The sequence below is a fragment of the Balaenoptera ricei genome (assembly GCF_028023285.1).
Source record: "Balaenoptera ricei isolate mBalRic1 chromosome 4 unlocalized genomic scaffold, mBalRic1.hap2 SUPER_4_unloc_14, whole genome shotgun sequence".
NCBI lineage: Eukaryota > Metazoa > Chordata > Mammalia > Artiodactyla > Balaenopteridae > Balaenoptera > Balaenoptera ricei.
Window position 1 is genome coordinate 452784 of NW_026777426.1, and position 20537 is coordinate 473320.

At 44.1% G+C, this 20537-nt stretch overlaps 1 long non-coding RNA gene across 1 annotated transcript in view; it reads left to right on the forward strand.

Annotated features, from left to right (window-relative positions):
• Positions 1-20537, forward strand: part of LOC132358180 (uncharacterized) — a 456965-nt gene that overhangs the window by 283609 nt on the left and 152819 nt on the right. The window lies entirely within an intron of this gene.

The window sequence follows — 20537 nt, forward strand, 5'->3', positions numbered from 1 at the left end:
AAAAGGGCGTATGCGTTTTTTCCTGAATATATTCAGGAAAAAACGCATACGCCCTTTTTGGCCAAGGGCATCATTGTCAACGTTTTGCCGCTTTTCATGTGCTTTAAAGGCGATTCGAATCTACCTCCTGAAATCTGTTTCCTGCAATTCTGCCTTGATTTCAAATCCTCTTCTTTGCCTTCCCTCAATATATTTGTGGACGAGAGTTATCATTTATAACTCTGCAGGTTTGTGAATTGCAGTGCCCTGAACCTCCATTTTACAACTCGCTTTTTTGGGAGCTGGCCGCAAAAGTGCAGGTTGGCTTCAGGCCCTGTTCTGGTTCCGGGGGGTAGGATGAGCCTGTGGTTAATTCTTCTTCCTGATGGGAAAATAGAGTGACCTGTGCCTGTCCCAACACCAAGAGCTAGTCTCTCATTGGTTCCCCGTCTTCCCGTTCATCCTCAGGACAAATTGCAACCTGTACGGAAGAGGAGGTTAAAGGTGCTGATGCTGCAAGGAGGGAGATTGCTAGTAAAGCGGCTGGAATGGTGAACACGGGCACAAGGAGATGAGAAATGAGGTGCGTTTTAGAAACCTTTCCCCATCACACGGTGTACCATCTTCGGGGATTCTCATGCATGTTTTCGATGTAGGAAGATGCCCTTGAACCTGGAGATTTGGGACCCATGCGATGGGTACCACGCAGTATTACTTTAAAGGGTCTGCGTTTGCTCACCCAACCTAAGCAAACCTCTCAGACCCAAGAGTGTCCACCCTTATGTCTCATCCAGCTGTGGGTCTAGATATGGTCAATCCAGGTTGCATCACAGCCCCTGAAAGCATTGTGTAAGAATTTCTCTCTCTTCCACTGTCTTTGTTTCATGGGTTTGTAAAAGTAATTTATTTTTATAATGGGGTTTAGCTGCTTTTCACTGCTGTGTTTATGCCGCTTTACACCCACTTGACACACTAAGAGAGAGATATCAATACATAGGTTTTAAGATTATTACTAGTCAGATATATTCTTGTGCGGTGAATAGGGCGTGTTGAGTCCAGTTCTCTGAGCAAGGAGTAGGTCTTGTCTATTACATATTGGGTTTATGGAACGGTATCTGAGCTAATTTGAAACCCTTGTTTTATGTATCACCCCATCTCACCTTTCCCATTAAGCAGCCATAGTGTGTTTTCTGCATGTGTGACTCTGTTCTGTTTTGTAATTCAGTTCAAGTGTAACGGTTTTGACATTCCCTCTATAAGTGATACCTTATGAGAAGTGTCCTTTTCTGTGTGACTTATTTCACTTAGAATCGTCGTACCTAAATCCACTCATCATGCTGCTACTAGCCTTATGACATTGATTTCATGGCTGAGTGATATTCCATTGTACATAAGGACCACAACTTCTTTATCCATTTTTCTCTTTCCTGGGATATTGAAGGTGGAATGAAGTGGAGGTCCTTGTCAACAGAGCAGCCCTAAACTTTGGGGTGCTTGTGTCTTGCAGATTTTTCATTTTGCCAATTTATACCCCCATGAGTGGAAGTGCCCTATGCTCTCTAAGCTGTGTTTTTTAGATGTTTCAGGACACACCGTACACTTCTCCAAAGTGGCTGTTGGCAATTTACATCCCGCCCATCAGTGTAGCAAGGCTCCCATTTCTCCATGGGTGTCCTGCATTTCTGGTTTTGAGACTTTTTTCAGCATGGCCCTTTTGACCGATGTGTAGCGAGTCTTCTTTGTAGCGCTGATTTGCCTTTCCAGGTTGCTTGGTTGGCCAAAAAGGGAATCATTGTCAACGTTTTGCCGCTTTTCATGTGCTTTAAAGGCGATTCGAATCTACCTCCTGAAATCTGTTTCCTGCAATTCTGCCTTGATTTCAAATCCTCTTCTTTGCCTTCCCTCAATATATTTGTGGACGAGAGTTATCATTTATAACTCTGCAGGTTTGTGAATTGCAGTGCCCTGAAGCTCCATTTTACAACTCGCTTTTTTGGGAGCTGGCCGCAAAAGCACTAGATGGCTTCAGGCCCTGATCTGGTTCCGGGGGGGAGGATGAGCCTGTGGATAATTCTTCTTCCTGATGGGAAAATAGAGTGACCTGTGCCTGTCCCAACACCAAGAGCTAGTCTCTCACTGGTTCCCCGTCTTCCCGTTCATCCTCAGGACAAATTGCAACCTGTACGGAACAGGAGGTTAAAGGTGCTGATGCTCCAAGTAGGGAGATTGTTAGTAAAGCGGCTGGAATGGCGAACCCGGGCACAAGGAGAAGAGAAATGAGGTGCGGTTTAGAAACCTTTCCCCATCACATGGTGTACCATCTTTTTGTTTGCTCATGCATGTTTTCGATGTAGGAATATGCCCTTGAACCTGGAGATTTTGGACCCATGCAATGGGTACCACGCAGTATTACTTTAAAGGGTCTGCGTTTGCTCACCCAACCTCACCAAACCTCTCAGCCCCAAGAGTGTCCACCCTTATGTCTCATCCAGCTGTGGGTCTAGATATGGTCAATCCAGGTTGCATCACAGCCCCTGAACGCATTGTGTAAGAATTTCGCTCTCTTTCTCTGTCTTTGTTTCATGGGTTTTTCAAAGTAATTTATTTTTATAATGGGGTTTAGCAGCTTTTCACTGCTGTGTTTATGCCGCTTTACACCCACTTGACACACTAACAGAGAGATATCAATACATAGGTTTTAAGATTATTACTAGTCAGATATATTCTTGTGCGGTGAATAGGGCGTGTTGAGTCCAGTTCTCTGAGCAAGGAGTAGGTCTTGTCTATTACATATTGGTTTTATGGAACGGTATCTGAGCTAATTTGAAACCCTTGTTTTATGTAACACCCCACCTCACCTTTCCCGTTAAGCAGCCATAGTGTGTTTTCTGCATGTGTGACTCTGTTCTGTTTTGTAATTCAGTTCAAGTGTAACGGTTTTTAAATTCCCTCTATAAGTGATACATTATGAGAAGTGTCCTTTTCTGTGTGACTTATTTCACTTAGAATCGTCTTACCTAAATCCACTCATCATGGTGCTACTAGCCTTATGACATTGATTTCATGGCTGAGTGATATTCCATTGTATATAAGGACCACAACTCCTTTATCCATTTTTCTCTTTCCTGGGATATTGAAGGTGGAAAGAAGTGGAGGTCCTTGTCAAGAGAGCAGCCCTAAACTTTGGGGAGCTTGTGTCTTGCTGATTTTTCATTTTCCCAATGTATACCCTCATGAGTAGAAGTGCCCTATGCTCTCTAAGCTTTGCTTTTTAGACGTTTCAGGACTCACCGTACACTTCTCCAGAGTGGCTGTTGGCAATTTACATCCTGCCCATCAGTGTAGCACGGCTCCCATTTCTCCATGGCCTTTCCTGCATTTCTGGTTTTGACACTTTTTTCAGCATGGCCATTTTGACCAATGGGTAGCGAGACTTCTTTTTAGCGCTGATTTGCCTTTCCAGGTTGCTTGGTTGGCCAAAAAGGGCGTATGCGTTTTTTCCTGAATATATTCAGGAAAAAACGCATACGCCCTTTTTGGCCAAGGGCATCATTGTCAACGTTTTGCCGCTTTTCATGTGCTTTAAAGGCGATTCGAATCTACCTCCTGAAATCAGTTTCCTGCAATTCTGCCTTGATTTCAAATCCTCTTCTTTGCCTTCCCTCAATATATTTGTGGACGAGAGTTATCATTTATAACTCTGCAGGTTTGTGAATTGCAGTGCCCTGAAGCTCCATTTTACAACTCGCTTTTTTGGGAGCTGGCCGCAAAAGCGCAGGATGGCTTCAGGCCCTGTTCTGGTTCCGGGGGGGAGGATGAGCCTGTGGTTAATTCTTCTTCCTGATGGGAAATAGAGTGACCTGTGCCTGTCCCAACACCAAGAGCTAGTCTCTCACTGGTTCCCCGTCTACCCGTTCATACTCAGGACAAATTGCAACCTGTACGGAACAGGAGGTTAAAGGTGCTGATGCCCCAAGTAGGGAGATTATTAGTAAAGCGGCTGGAATGGCGAACCCGGGCACAAGGAGAAGAGAAATGAGGTGCGTTTTAGAAACCTTTCCCCATCACATGGTGTACCATCTTTTTGTTTGCTCATGTATGTTTTCGATGTAGGAAGATGCCCTTGAACCTGGAGATTTGGGACCCATGCGATGGGTACCACGCAGTATTACTTTAAAGGGTCTGCGTTTGCTCACCCAACCTCACCAAACCTCTCAGCCCCAAGAGTGTCCACCCTTATGTCTCATCCAGCTGTGGGTCTAGATATGGTCAATCCAGGTTGCATCACAGCCCCTGAACGCATTGTGTAAGAATTTCTCTCTCTTCCACTGTCTTTGTTTCATGGGTTTGTAAAAGTAATTTATTTTTATAATGGGATTTAGCTGCTTTTCACTGCTGTGTTTATGCCGCTTTACACCCACTTGACACACTAAGAGAGAGATATCAATACATAGGTTTTAAGATTATTACTAGTCAGATATATTCTTGTGCGGTGAATAGGGCGTGTTGAGTCCAGTTCTCTGAGCAAGGAGTAGGTCTTGTCTATTACATATTGGGTTTATGGAACGGTATCTGAGCTAATTTGAAACCCTTGTTTTATGTATCACCCCACCTCACCTTTCCCGTTAAGCAGCCATAGTGTGTTTTCTGCATGTGTGACTCTGTTCTGTTTTGTAATTCAGTTCAAGTGTAACGGTTTTGACATTCCCTCTATAAGTGATACCTTATGAGAAGTGTCCTTTTCTGTGTGACTTATTTCACTTAGAATCGTCATACCTAAATCCACTCATCATGCTGCTACTAGCCTTATGACATTGATTTCATGGCTGAGGGATATTCCATTGTACATAAGGACCACAACTTCTTTATCCATTTTTCTCTTTCCTGGGATATTGAAGGTGGAATGAAGTGGAGGTCCTTGTCAACAGAGCAGCCCTAAACTTTGGGGTGCTTGTGTCTTGCTGATTTTTCATTTTCCCAATTTATACCCCCATGAGTGGAAGTGCCCTATGCTCTCTAAGCTGTGTTTTTTAGATGTTTCAGGACACACCGTACACTTCTCCAGAGTGGCTGTTGGCAATTTACATCCCGCCCATCAGTGTAGCAAGGCTCCCATTTCTCCATGGCCTGTCCTGCATTTCTGGTTTTGAGACTTTTTTCAGCATGGCCCTTTTGACCGATGGGTAGCGAGTCTTCTTTGTAGCACTGATTTGCCTTTCCAGGTTGCTTGGTTGGCCAAAAAGGGAATCATTGTCAACGTTTTGCTGCTTTTCATGTGCTTTAAAGGCGATTCCAATCTACCTCCTGAAATCTGTTTCCTGCAATTCTGCCTTGATTTCAAATCCTCTTCTTTGCCTTCCCTCAATATATTTGTGGATGAGAGTTATCATTTATAACTCTGCAGGTTTGTGAATTGCAGTGCCCTGAAGCTCCATTTTACAACTCGCTTTTTTGTGAGCTGGCCGCAAAAGCACTCGATGGCTTCAGGCCCTGTTCTGGTTCCGGGGGGGAGGATGAGCCTGTGGTTAATTCTTCTTCCTGATGGGAAAATAGAGTGACCTGTGCCTGTTCCAACAACAAGAGCTAGTCTCTCACTGGTTCCCCGTCTTCCCGTTCATCCTCAGGACAAATTGCACCCTGTACGGAACAGGAGGTTAAAGGTGCTGTTGCTCCCAGTAGGGAGATTGCTAGGAAAGCAGCTGGAATGGCGACCCCGGGCACAAAGAGAAGAGAAATGAGGTGCGTTTTAGAAACCTTTCCCCATCACATGGTGTACCACCTTTTTGTTTTCTCATGCATGTTTTCGATGTAGGAATATGCTCTTGAACCTGGAGATTTGGGACCCATGCGATGGGTACCACGCAGTATTACTTTAAAGGGTCTGCGTTTGCTCACCCAACCTCACCACACCTCTCAGCCCCAAGAGTGTCCACCCTTATGTCTCATCCAGCTGTGGGTCTAGATATGGTCAATCCAGGTTGCATCACAGCCCCTGAACGCATTGTGTAAGAATTTCGCTCTCTTTCACTGTCTTTGTTTCATGGGTTTTTCAAAGTAATTTATTTTTATAATGGGGTTTAGCTGCTTTTCACTGCTGTGTTTATGCCGCTTTACACCCACTTGACACACTAACAGAGAGATATCAATACATAGGTTTTAAGATTATTACTAGTCAGATATATTCTTGGCGGTGAATAGGGCGTGTCGAGACCAGTTCTCTGAGCAAGGAGTAGGTCTTGTCTATTACATATTGGGTTTATGGAACGGTATCTGAGCTAATTTGAAACCCTTGTTTTATGTATCACCCCACCTCACCTTTCCCGTTAAGCAGCCATAGTGTGTTTTCTGCATGTGTGACTCTGTTCTGTTTTGTAATTCAGTTCAAGTGTAACGGTTTTGACATTCCCTCTATCAGTGATACCTTATGAGAAGTGTCCTTTTCTGTGTGACTTATTTCACTTAGAATCGTCGTACCTAAATCCACTCATCATGCTGCTACTAGCCTTATGACATTGATTTCATGGCTGAGTGATATTCCATTGTACATAAGGACTACAACTTCTTTATCCATTTTTCTCTTTCCTGGGATATTGAAGGTGGAGTGAAGTGGAGGTCCTTGTCAACAGAGCAGCCCTAAACTTTGGGGTGCTTGTGTCTTGCTGATTTTTCATTTTCCCAATTTATACCCCCATGAGTGGAAGTGCCCTATGCTCTCTAAGCTGTGTTTTTTAGATGTTTCAGGACACACCGTACACTTCTCCAGAGTGGCTGTTGGCAATTTACATCCCGCCCATCAGTGTAGCAAGGCTCCCATTTCTCCATGGCCTGTCCTGCATTTCTGGTTTTGAGACTTTTTTCAGCATGGCCCTTTTGACCGATGGGTAGCGAGTCTTCTTTGTAGCCCTGATTTGCCTTTCCAGGTTGCTTGGTTGGCCAAAAAGGGCGTATGCGTTTTTTCCTGAATATATTCAGGAAAAAACGCATACGCCCTTTTTGGCCAAGGGCATCATTGTCAACGTTTTGCCGCTTTTCATGTGCTTTAAAGGCGATTCGAATCTACCTCCTGAAATCTGTTTCCTGCAATTCTGCCTTGATTTCAAATCCTCTTCTTTGCCTTCCCTCAATATATTTGTGGACGAGAGTTATCATTTATAACTCTGCAGGTTTGTGAATTGCAGTGCCCTGAACCTCCATTTTACAACTCGCTTTTTTGGGAGCTGGCCGCAAAAGTGCAGGTTGGCTTCAGGCCCTGTTCTGGTTCCGGGGGGTAGGATGAGCCTGTGGTTAATTCTTCTTCCTGATGGGAAAATAGAGTGACCTGTGCCTGTCCCAACACCAAGAGCTAGTCTCTCATTGGTTCCCCGTCTTCCCGTTCATCCTCAGGACAAATTGCAACCTGTACGGAAGAGGAGGTTAAAGGTGCTGATGCTGCAAGGAGGGAGATTGCTAGTAAAGCGGCTGGAATGGTGAACACGGGCACAAGGAGATGAGAAATGAGGTGCGTTTTAGAAACCTTTCCCCATCACACGGTGTACCATCTTCGGGGATTCTCATGCATGTTTTCGATGTAGGAAGATGCCCTTGAACCTGGAGATTTGGGACCCATGCGATGGGTACCACGCAGTATTACTTTAAAGGGTCTGCGTTTGCTCACCCAACCTAAGCAAACCTCTCAGACCCAAGAGTGTCCACCCTTATGTCTCATCCAGCTGTGGGTCTAGATATGGTCAATCCAGGTTGCATCACAGCCCCTGAAAGCATTGTGTAAGAATTTCTCTCTCTTCCACTGTCTTTGTTTCATGGGTTTGTAAAAGTAATTTATTTTTATAATGGGGTTTAGCTGCTTTTCACTGCTGTGTTTATGCCGCTTTACACCCACTTGACACACTAAGAGAGAGATATCAATACATAGGTTTTAAGATTATTACTAGTCAGATATATTCTTGTGCGGTGAATAGGGCGTGTTGAGTCCAGTTCTCTGAGCAAGGAGTAGGTCTTGTCTATTACATATTGGGTTTATGGAACGGTATCTGAGCTAATTTGAAACCCTTGTTTTATGTATCACCCCATCTCACCTTTCCCATTAAGCAGCCATAGTGTGTTTTCTGCATGTGTGACTCTGTTCTGTTTTGTAATTCAGTTCAAGTGTAACGGTTTTGACATTCCCTCTATAAGTGATACCTTATGAGAAGTGTCCTTTTCTGTGTGACTTATTTCACTTAGAATCGTCGTACCTAAATCCACTCATCATGCTGCTACTAGCCTTATGACATTGATTTCATGGCTGAGTGATATTCCATTGTACATAAGGACCACAACTTCTTTATCCATTTTTCTCTTTCCTGGGATATTGAAGGTGGAATGAAGTGGAGGTCCTTGTCAACAGAGCAGCCCTAAACTTTGGGGTGCTTGTGTCTTGCAGATTTTTCATTTTGCCAATTTATACCCCCATGAGTGGAAGTGCCCTATGCTCTCTAAGCTGTGTTTTTTAGATGTTTCAGGACACACCGTACACTTCTCCAAAGTGGCTGTTGGCAATTTACATCCCGCCCATCAGTGTAGCAAGGCTCCCATTTCTCCATGGGTGTCCTGCATTTCTGGTTTTGAGACTTTTTTCAGCATGGCCCTTTTGACCGATGTGTAGCGAGTCTTCTTTGTAGCGCTGATTTGCCTTTCCAGGTTGCTTGGTTGGCCAAAAAGGGAATCATTGTCAACGTTTTGCCGCTTTTCATGTGCTTTAAAGGCGATTCGAATCTACCTCCTGAAATCTGTTTCCTGCAATTCTGCCTTGATTTCAAATCCTCTTCTTTGCCTTCCCTCAATATATTTGTGGACGAGAGTTATCATTTATAACTCTGCAGGTTTGTGAATTGCAGTGCCCTGAAGCTCCATTTTACAACTCGCTTTTTTGGGAGCTGGCCGCAAAAGCACTAGATGGCTTCAGGCCCTGATCTGGTTCCGGGGGGGAGGATGAGCCTGTGGATAATTCTTCTTCCTGATGGGAAAATAGAGTGACCTGTGCCTGTCCCAACACCAAGAGCTAGTCTCTCACTGGTTCCCCGTCTTCCCGTTCATCCTCAGGACAAATTGCAACCTGTACGGAACAGGAGGTTAAAGGTGCTGATGCTCCAAGTAGGGAGATTGTTAGTAAAGCGGCTGGAATGGCGAACCCGGGCACAAGGAGAAGAGAAATGAGGTGCGGTTTAGAAACCTTTCCCCATCACATGGTGTACCATCTTTTTGTTTGCTCATGCATGTTTTCGATGTAGGAATATGCCCTTGAACCTGGAGATTTTGGACCCATGCAATGGGTACCACGCAGTATTACTTTAAAGGGTCTGCGTTTGCTCACCCAACCTCACCAAACCTCTCAGCCCCAAGAGTGTCCACCCTTATGTCTCATCCAGCTGTGGGTCTAGATATGGTCAATCCAGGTTGCATCACAGCCCCTGAACGCATTGTGTAAGAATTTCGCTCTCTTTCTCTGTCTTTGTTTCATGGGTTTTTCAAAGTAATTTATTTTTATAATGGGGTTTAGCAGCTTTTCACTGCTGTGTTTATGCCGCTTTACACCCACTTGACACACTAACAGAGAGATATCAATACATAGGTTTTAAGATTATTACTAGTCAGATATATTCTTGTGCGGTGAATAGGGCGTGTTGAGTCCAGTTCTCTGAGCAAGGAGTAGGTCTTGTCTATTACATATTGGTTTTATGGAACGGTATCTGAGCTAATTTGAAACCCTTGTTTTATGTAACACCCCACCTCACCTTTCCCGTTAAGCAGCCATAGTGTGTTTTCTGCATGTGTGACTCTGTTCTGTTTTGTAATTCAGTTCAAGTGTAACGGTTTTTAAATTCCCTCTATAAGTGATACATTATGAGAAGTGTCCTTTTCTGTGTGACTTATTTCACTTAGAATCGTCTTACCTAAATCCACTCATCATGGTGCTACTAGCCTTATGACATTGATTTCATGGCTGAGTGATATTCCATTGTATATAAGGACCACAACTCCTTTATCCATTTTTCTCTTTCCTGGGATATTGAAGGTGGAAAGAAGTGGAGGTCCTTGTCAAGAGAGCAGCCCTAAACTTTGAGGAGCTTGTGTCTTGCTGATTTTTCATTTTCCCAATGTATACCCTCATGAGTAGAAGTGCCCTATGCTCTCTAAGCTTTGCTTTTTAGACGTTTCAGGACTCACCGTACACTTCTCCAGAGTGGCTGTTGGCAATTTACATCCTGCCCATCAGTGTAGCACGGCTCCCATTTCTCCATGGCCTTTCCTGCATTTCTGGTTTTGACACTTTTTTCAGCATGGCCATTTTGACCAATGGGTAGCGAGACTTCTTTTTAGCGCTGATTTGCCTTTCCAGGTTGCTTGGTTGGCCAAAAAGGGCGTATGCGTTTTTTCCTGAATATATTCAGGAAAAAACGCATACGCCCTTTTTGGCCAAGGGCATCATTGTCAACGTTTTGCCGCTTTTCATGTGCTTTAAAGGCGATTCGAATCTACCTCCTGAAATCAGTTTCCTGCAATTCTGCCTTGATTTCAAATCCTCTTCCTTGCCTTCCCTCAATATATTTGTGGACGAGAGTTATCATTTATAACTCTGCAGGTTTGTGAATTGCAGTGCCCTGAAGCTCCATTTTACAACTCGCTTTTTTGGGAGCTGGCCGCAAAAGCGCAGGATGGCTTCAGGCCCTGTTCTGGTTCCGGGGGGGAGGATGAGCCTGTGGTTAATTCTTCTTCCTGATGGGAAATAGAGTGACCTGTGCCTGTCCCAACACCAAGAGCTAGTCTCTCACTGGTTCCCCGTCTACCCGTTCATACTCAGGACAAATTGCAACCTGTACGGAACAGGAGGTTAAAGGTGCTGATGCCCCAAGTAGGGAGATTATTAGTAAAGCGGCTGGAATGGCGAACCCGGGCACAAGGAGAAGAGAAATGAGGTGCGTTTTAGAAACCTTTCCCCATCACATGGTGTACCATCTTTTTGTTTGCTCATGTATGTTTTCGATGTAGGAAGATGCCCTTGAACCTGGAGATTTGGGACCCATGCGATGGGTACCACGCAGTATTACTTTAAAGGGTCTGCGTTTGCTCACCCAACCTCACCAAACCTCTCAGCCCCAAGAGTGTCCACCCTTATGTCTCATCCAGCTGTGGGTCTAGATATGGTCAATCCAGGTTGCATCACAGCCCCTGAACGCATTGTGTAAGAATTTCTCTCTCTTCCACTGTCTTTGTTTCATGGGTTTGTAAAAGTAATTTATTTTTATAATGGGGTTTAGCTGCTTTTCACTGCTGTGTTTATGCCGCTTTACACCCACTTGACACATTAAGAGAGAGATATCAATACATAGGTTTTAAGATTATTACTAGTCAGATATATTCTTGTGCGGTGAATAGGGCGTGTTGAGTCCAGTTCTCTGAGCAAGGAGTAGGTCTTGTCTATTACATATTGGGTTTATGGAACGGTATCTGAGCTAATTTGAAACCCTTGTTTTATGTATCACCCCACCTCACCTTTCCCGTTAAGCAGCCATAGTGTGTTTTCTGCATGTGTGACTCTGTTCTGTTTTGTAATTCAGTTCAAGTGTAACGGTTTTGACATTCCCTCTATAAGTGATACCTTATGAGAAGTGTCCTTTTCTGTGTGACTTATTTCACTTAGAATCGTCATACCTAAATCCACTCATCATGCTGCTACTAGCCTTATGACATTGATTTCATGGCTGAGGGATATTCCATTGTACATAAGGACCACAACTTCTTTATCCATTTTTCTCTTTCCTGGGATATTGAAGGTGGAATGAAGTGGAGGTCCTTGTCAACAGAGCAGCCCTAAACTTTGGGGTGCTTGTGTCTTGCTGATTTTTCATTTTCCCAATTTATACCCCCATGAGTGGAAGTGCCCTATGCTCTCTAAGCTGTGTTTTTTAGATGTTTCAGGACACACCGTACACTTCTCCAGAGTGGCTGTTGGCAATTTACATCCCGCCCATCAGTGTAGCAAGGCTCCCATTTCTCCATGGCCTGTCCTGCATTTCTGGTTTTGAGACTTTTTTCAGCATGGCCCTTTTGACCGATGGGTAGCGAGTCTTCTTTGTAGCACTGATTTGCCTTTCCAGGTTGCTTGGTTGGCCAAAAAGGGAATCATTGTCAACGTTTTGCTGCTTTTCATGTGCTTTAAAGGCGATTCCAATCTACCTCCTGAAATCTGTTTCCTGCAATTCTGCCTTGATTTCAAATCCTCTTCTTTGCCTTCCCTCAATATATTTGTGGATGAGAGTTATCATTTATAACTCTGCAGGTTTGTGAATTGCAGTGCCCTGAAGCTCCATTTTACAACTCGCTTTTTTGGGAGCTGGCCGCAAAAGCGCAGGATGGCTTCAGGCCCTGTTCTGGTTCCGGGGGGGAGGATGAGCCTGTGGTTAATTCTTCTTCCTGATGGGAAATAGAGTGACCTGTGCCTGTCCCAACACCAAGAGCTAGTCTCTCACTGGTTCCCCGTCTACCCGTTCATACTCAGGACAAATTGCAACCTGTACGGAACAGGAGGTTAAAGGTGCTGATGCCCCAAGTAGGGAGATTATTAGTAAAGCGGCTGGAATGGCGAACCCGGGCACAAGGAGAAGAGAAATGAGGTGCGTTTTAGAAACCTTTCCCCATCACATGGTGTACCATCTTTTTGTTTGCTCATGTATGTTTTCGATGTAGGAAGATGCCCTTGAACCTGGAGATTTGGGACCCATGCGATGGGTACCACGCAGTATTACTTTAAAGGGTCTGCGTTTGCTCACCCAACCTCACCAAACCTCTCAGCCCCAAGAGTGTCCACCCTTATGTCTCATCCAGCTGTGGGTCTAGATATGGTCAATCCAGGTTGCATCACAGCCCCTGAACGCATTGTGTAAGAATTTCTCTCTCTTCCACTGTCTTTGTTTCATGGGTTTGTAAAAGTAATTTATTTTTATAATGGGATTTAGCTGCTTTTCACTGCTGTGTTTATGCCGCTTTACACCCACTTGACACACTAAGAGAGAGATATCAATACATAGGTTTTAAGATTATTACTAGTCAGATATATTCTTGTGCGGTGAATAGGGCGTGTTGAGTCCAGTTCTCTGAGCAAGGAGTAGGTCTTGTCTATTACATATTGGGTTTATGGAACGGTATCTGAGCTAATTTGAAACCCTTGTTTTATGTATCACCCCACCTCACCTTTCCCGTTAAGCAGCCATAGTGTGTTTTCTGCATGTGTGACTCTGTTCTGTTTTGTAATTCAGTTCAAGTGTAACGGTTTTGACATTCCCTCTATAAGTGATACCTTATGAGAAGTGTCCTTTTCTGTGTGACTTATTTCACTTAGAATCGTCATACCTAAATCCACTCATCATGCTGCTACTAGCCTTATGACATTGATTTCATGGCTGAGGGATATTCCATTGTACATAAGGACCACAACTTCTTTATCCATTTTTCTCTTTCCTGGGATATTGAAGGTGGAATGAAGTGGAGGTCCTTGTCAACAGAGCAGCCCTAAACTTTGGGGTGCTTGTGTCTTGCTGATTTTTCATTTTCCCAATTTATACCCCCATGAGTGGAAGTGCCCTATGCTCTCTAAGCTGTGTTTTTTAGATGTTTCAGGACACACCGTACACTTCTCCAGAGTGGCTGTTGGCAATTTACATCCCGCCCATCAGTGTAGCAAGGCTCCCATTTCTCCATGGCCTGTCCTGCATTTCTGGTTTTGAGACTTTTTTCAGCATGGCCCTTTTGACCGATGGGTAGCGAGTCTTCTTTGTAGCACTGATTTGCCTTTCCAGGTTGCTTGGTTGGCCAAAAAGGGAATCATTGTCAACGTTTTGCTGCTTTTCATGTGCTTTAAAGGCGATTCCAATCTACCTCCTGAAATCTGTTTCCTGCAATTCTGCCTTGATTTCAAATCCTCTTCTTTGCCTTCCCTCAATATATTTGTGGATGAGAGTTATCATTTATAACTCTGCAGGTTTGTGAATTGCAGTGCCCTGAAGCTCCATTTTACAACTCGCTTTTTTGTGAGCTGGCCGCAAAAGCACTCGATGGCTTCAGGCCCTGTTCTGGTTCCGGGGGGGAGGATGAGCCTGTGGTTAATTCTTCTTCCTGATGGGAAAATAGAGTGACCTGTGCCTGTTCCAACAACAAGAGCTAGTCTCTCACTGGTTCCCCGTCTTCCCGTTCATCCTCAGGACAAATTGCACCCTGTACGGAACAGGAGGTTAAAGGTGCTGTTGCTCCCAGTAGGGAGATTGCTAGGAAAGCAGCTGGAATGGCGACCCCGGGCACAAAGAGAAGAGAAATGAGGTGCGTTTTAGAAACCTTTCCCCATCACATGGTGTACCACCTTTTTGTTTTCTCATGCATGTTTTCGATGTAGGAATATGCTCTTGAACCTGGAGATTTGGGACCCATGCGATGGGTACCACGCAGTATTACTTTAAAGGGTCTGCGTTTGCTCACCCAACCTCACCACACCTCTCAGCCCCAAGAGTGTCCACCCTTATGTCTCATCCAGCTGTGGGTCTAGATATGGTCAATCCAGGTTGCATCACAGCCCCTGAACGCATTGTGTAAGAATTTCGCTCTCTTTCACTGTCTTTGTTTCATGGGTTTTTCAAAGTAATTTATTTTTATAATGGGGTTTAGCTGCTTTTCACTGCTGTGTTTATGCCGCTTTACACCCACTTGACACACTAACAGAGAGATATCAATACATAGGTTTTAAGATTATTACTAGTCAGATATATTCTTGGCGGTGAATAGGGCGTGTCGAGACCAGTTCTCTGAGCAAGGAGTAGGTCTTGTCTATTACATATTGGGTTTATGGAACGGTATCTGAGCTAATTTGAAACCCTTGTTTTATGTATCACCCCACCTCACCTTTCCCGTTAAGCAGCCATAGTGTGTTTTCTGCATGTGTGACTCTGTTCTGTTTTGTAATTCAGTTCAAGTGTAACGGTTTTGACATTCCCTCTATCAGTGATACCTTATGAGAAGTGTCCTTTTCTGTGTGACTTATTTCACTTAGAATCGTCGTACCTAAATCCACTCATCATGCTGCTACTAGCCTTATGACATTGATTTCATGGCTGAGTGATATTCCATTGTACATAAGGACTACAACTTCTTTATCCATTTTTCTCTTTCCTGGGATATTGAAGGTGGAGTGAAGTGGAGGTCCTTGTCAACAGAGCAGCCCTAAACTTTGGGGTGCTTGTGTCTTGCTGATTTTTCATTTTCCCAATTTATACCCCCATGAGTGGAAGTGCCCTATGCTCTCTAAGCTGTGTTTTTTAGATGTTTCAGGACACACCGTACACTTCTCCAGAGTGGCTGTTGGCAATTTACATCCCGCCCATCAGTGTAGCAAGGCTCCCATTTCTCCATGGCCTGTCCTGCATTTCTGGTTTTGAGACTTTTTTCAGCATGGCCCTTTTGACCGATGGGTAGCGAGTCTTCTTTGTAGCCCTGATTTGCCTTTCCAGGTTGCTTGGTTGGCCAAAAAGGGCGTATGCGTTTTTTCCTGAATATATTCAGGAAAAAACGCATACGCCCTTTTTGGCCAAGGGCATCATTGTCAACGTTTTGCCGCTTTTCATGTGCTTTAAAGGCGATTCGAATCTACCTCCTGAAATCTGTTTCCTGCAATTCTGCCTTGATTTCAAATCCTCTTCTTTGCCTTCCCTCAATATATTTGTGGACGAGAGTTATCATTTATAACTCTGCAGGTTTGTGAATTGCAGTGCCCTGAACCTCCATTTTACAACTCGCTTTTTTGGGAGCTGGCCGCAAAAGTGCAGGTTGGCTTCAGGCCCTGTTCTGGTTCCGGGGGGTAGGATGAGCCTGTGGTTAATTCTTCTTCCTGATGGGAAAATAGAGTGACCTGTGCCTGTCCCAACACCAAGAGCTAGTCTCTCATTGGTTCCCCGTCTTCCCGTTCATCCTCAGGACAAATTGCAACCTGTACGGAAGAGGAGGTTAAAGGTGCTGATGCTGCAAGGAGGGAGATTGCTAGTAAAGCGGCTGGAATGGTGAACACGGGCACAAGGAGATGAGAAATGAGGTGCGTTTTAGAAACCTTTCCCCATCACACGGTGTACCATCTTCGGGGATTCTCATGCATGTTTTCGATGTAGGAAGATGCCCTTGAACCTGGAGATTTGGGACCCATGCGATGGGTACCACGCAGTATTACTTTAAAGGGTCTGCGTTTGCTCACCCAACCTAAGCAAACCTCTCAGACCCAAGAGTGTCCACCCTTATGTCTCATCCAGCTGTGGGTCTAGATATGGTCAATCCAGGTTGCATCACAGCCCCTGAAAGCATTGTGTAAGAATTTCTCTCTCTTCCACTGTCTTTGTTTCATGGGTTTGTAAAAGTAATTTATTTTTATAATGGGGTTTAGCTGCTTTTCACTGCTGTGTTTATGCCGCTTTACACCCACTTGACACACTAAGAGAGAGATATCAATACATAGGTTTTAAGATTATTACTAGTCAGATATATTCTTGTGCGGTGAATAGGGCGTGTTGAGTCCAGTTCTCTGAGCAAGGAGTAGGTCTTGTCTATTACATATTGGGTTTATGGAACGGTATCTGAGCTAATTTGAAACCCTTGTTTTATGTATCACCCCATCTCACCTTTCCCATTAAGCAGCCATAGTGTGTTTTCTGCATGTGTGACTCTGTTCTGTTTTGTAATTCAGTTCAAGTGTAACGGTTTTGACATTCCCTCTATAAGTGATACCTTATGAGAAGTGTCCTTTTCTGTGTGACTTATTTCACTTAGAATCGTCGTACCTAAATCCACTCATCATGCTGCTACTAGCCTTATGACATTGATTTCATGGCTGAGTGATATTCCATTGTACATAAGGACCACAACTTCTTTATCCATTTTTCTCTTTCCTGGGATATTGAAGGTGGAATGAAGTGGAGGTCCTTGTCAACAGAGCAGCCCTAAACTTTGGGGTGCTTGTGTCTTGCAGATTTTTCATTTTGCCAATTTATACCCCCATGAGTGGAAGTGCCCTATGCTCTCTAAGCTGTGTTTTTTAGATGTTTCAGGACACACCGTACACTTCTCCAAAGTGGCTGTTGGCAATTTACATCCCGCCCATCAGTGTAGCAAGGCTCCCATTTCTCCATGGGTGTCCTGCATTTCTGGTTTTGAGACTTTTTTCAGCATGGCCCTTTTGACCGATGTGTAGCGAGTCTTCTTTGTAGCGCTGATTTGCCTTTCCAGGTTGCTTGGTTGGCCAAAAAGGGAATCATTGTCAACGTTTTGCCGCTTTTCATGTGCTTTAAAGGCGATTCGAATCTACCTCCTGAAATCTGTTTCCTGCAATTCTGCCTTGATTTCAAATCCTCTTCTTTGCCTTCCCTCAATATATTTGTGGACGAGAGTTATCATTTATAACTCTGCAGGTTTGTGAATTGCAGTGCCCTGAAGCTCCATTTTACAACTCGCTTTTTTGGGAGCTGGCCGCAAAAGCACTAGATGGCTTCAGGCCCTGATCTGGTTCCGGGGGGGAGGATGAGCCTGTGGATAATTCTTCTTCCTGATGGGAAAATAGAGTGACCTGTGCCTGTCCCAACACCAAGAGCTAGTCTCTCACTGGTTCCCCGTCTTCCCGTTCATCCTCAGGACAAATTGCAACCTGTACGGAACAGGAGGTTAAAGGTGCTGATGCTCCAAGTAGGGAGATTGTTAGTAAAGCGGCTGGAATGGCGAACCCGGGCACAAGGAGAAGAGAAATGAGGTGCGGTTTAGAAACCTTTCCCCATCACATGGTGTACCATCTTTTTGTTTGCTCATGCATGTTTTCGATGTAGGAATATGCCCTTGAACCTGGAGATTTTGGACCCATGCAATGGGTACCACGCAGTATTACTTTAAAGGGTCTGCGTTTGCTCACCCAACCTCACCAAACCTCTCAGCCCCAAGAGTGTCCACCCTTATGTCTCATCCAGCTGTGGGTCTAGATATGGTCAATCCAGGTTGCATCACAGCCCCTGAACGCATTGTGTAAGAATTTCGCTCTCTTTCTCTGTCTTTGTTTCATGGGTTTTTCAAAGTAATTTATTTTTATAATGGGGTTTAGCAGCTTTTCACTGCTGTGTTTATGCCGCTTTACACCCACTTGACACACTAACAGAGAGATATCAATACATAGGTTTTAAGATTATTACTAGTCAGATATATTCTTGTGCGGTGAATAGGGCGTGTTGAGTCCAGTTCTCTGAGCAAGGAGTAGGTCTTGTCTATTACATATTGGTTTTATGGAACGGTATCTGAGCTAATTTGAAACCCTTGTTTTATGTAACACCCCACCTCACCTTTCCCGTTAAGCAGCCATAGTGTGTTTTCTGCATGTGTGACTCTGTTCTGTTTTGTAATTCAGTTCAAGTGTAACGGTTTTTAAATTCCCTCTATAAGTGATACATTATGAGAAGTGTCCTTTTCTGTGTGACTTATTTCACTTAGAATCGTCTTACCTAAATCCACTCATCATGGTGCTACTAGCCTTATGACATTGATTTCATGGCTGAGTGATATTCCATTGTATATAAGGACCACAACTCCTTTATCCATTTTTCTCTTTCCTGGGATATTGAAGGTGGAAAGAAGTGGAGGTCCTTGTCAAGAGAGCAGCCCTAAACTTTGGGGAGCTTGTGTCTTGCTGATTTTTCATTTTCCCAATGTATACCCTCATGAGTAGAAGTGCCCTATGCTCTCTAAGCTTTGCTTTTTAGACGTTTCAGGACTCACCGTACACTTCTCCAGAGTGGCTGTTGGCAATTTACATCCTGCCCATCAGTGTAGCACGGCTCCCATTTCTCCATGGCCTTTCCTGCATTTCTGGTTTTGACACTTTTTTCAGCATGGCCATTTTGACCAATGGGTAGCGAGACTTCTTTTTAGCGCTGATTTGCCTTTCCAGGTTGCTTGGTTGGCCAAAAAGGGCGTATGCGTTTTTTCCTGAATATATTCAGGAAAAAACGCATACGCCCTTTTTGGCCAAGGGCATCATTGTCAACGTTTTGCCGCTTTTCATGTGCTTTAAAGGTGATTCGAATCTACCTCCTGAAATCTGTTTCCTGCAATTCTGCCTTGATTTCAAATCCTCTTCTTTGCCTTCCCTCAATATATTTGTGGACGAGAGTTATCATTTATAACTCTGCAGGTTTGTGAATTGCAGTGCCCTGAAGCTCCATTTTACAACTCGCTTTTTTGGGAGCTGGCCGCAAAAGTGCAGGTTGGCTTCAGGCCCTGTTCTGGTTCCGGGGGGTAGGATGAGCCTGTGGTTAATTCTTCTTCCTGATGGGAAAATAGAGTGACCTGTGCCTGTCCCAACACCAAGAGCTAGTCTCTCATTGGTTCCCTGTCTTCCCGTTCTCCTCAGGACAAATTGCAACCTGTACGGAAGAGGAGGTTAAAGGTGCTGATGCTCCAAGGAGGGAGATTGCTAGTAAAGAGGCTGGAATGGCGAACCCGGGCACAAGGAGATGAGAAATGAGGTGCGTTTTAGAAAACTTTCCCCATCACACGGTGTACCATCTTCTGTGTTTCTCATGCATGTTTTCGATGTAGGAAGATGACCTTGAACCTGGAGATTTGGGACCCATGCGATGGGTACCACGCAGTATTACTTTAAAGGGTCTGCGTTTGCTCACCCAACCTCACCAAACCTCTCAGCCCCAAGAGTGTCCAACCTTATGTCTCATCCAGCTGTGGGTCTAGATATGGTCAATCCAGTTTGCATCACAGCCCCTGAACGCATTGTGTAAGAATTTCTCTCTCTTTCACTGTCTTTGTTTCATGGGTTTTTCAAAGTAATTTATTTTTATAATGAGGTTTAGGTGCTTTTCATTGCTGTGTTTATGCCGCTTTACACCCACTTGACACACTAACAGAGAGATATCAATACATAGGTTTTAAGACTATTACTAGTCAGATATATTCTTGTGCAGTGAATAGGGCGTGTTGAGTCCAGTTCTCTGAGCAAGGAGTAGGTCTTGTCTATTACATATTGGGTTTATGGAACGGTATCTGAGCTAATTTGAAACCCTTGTTTTATGTATCACCCCACCTCACCTTTCCCGTTAAGCAGCCATAGTGTGTTTTCTGCATGTGTGACTCTGTTCTGTTTTGTAATTCAATTCAAGTGTAACGCTTTTTACATTCCCTCTATAAGTGATACCTTATGAGAAGTGTCCTTTTCTGTGTGACTTATTTCACTTAGAATCGTCGTACCTAAATCCACTCTTCATGCTGCTACTAGCCTTATGACATTGATTTCATGGCTGAGTGATATTCCATTGTACATAAGGACCACAACTTCTTTATCCATTTTTCTCTTTCCTGGGATATTGAAGGTGGAATGAAGTGGAGGTCCTTGTCAACAAAGCAGCCCTAAACTTTGGGGTGCTTGTGTCTTGCTGATTTTTCATTTTCCCAATTTATACCCCCATGAGTGGAAGTGCCCTATGCTCTCTAAGCTGTGTTTT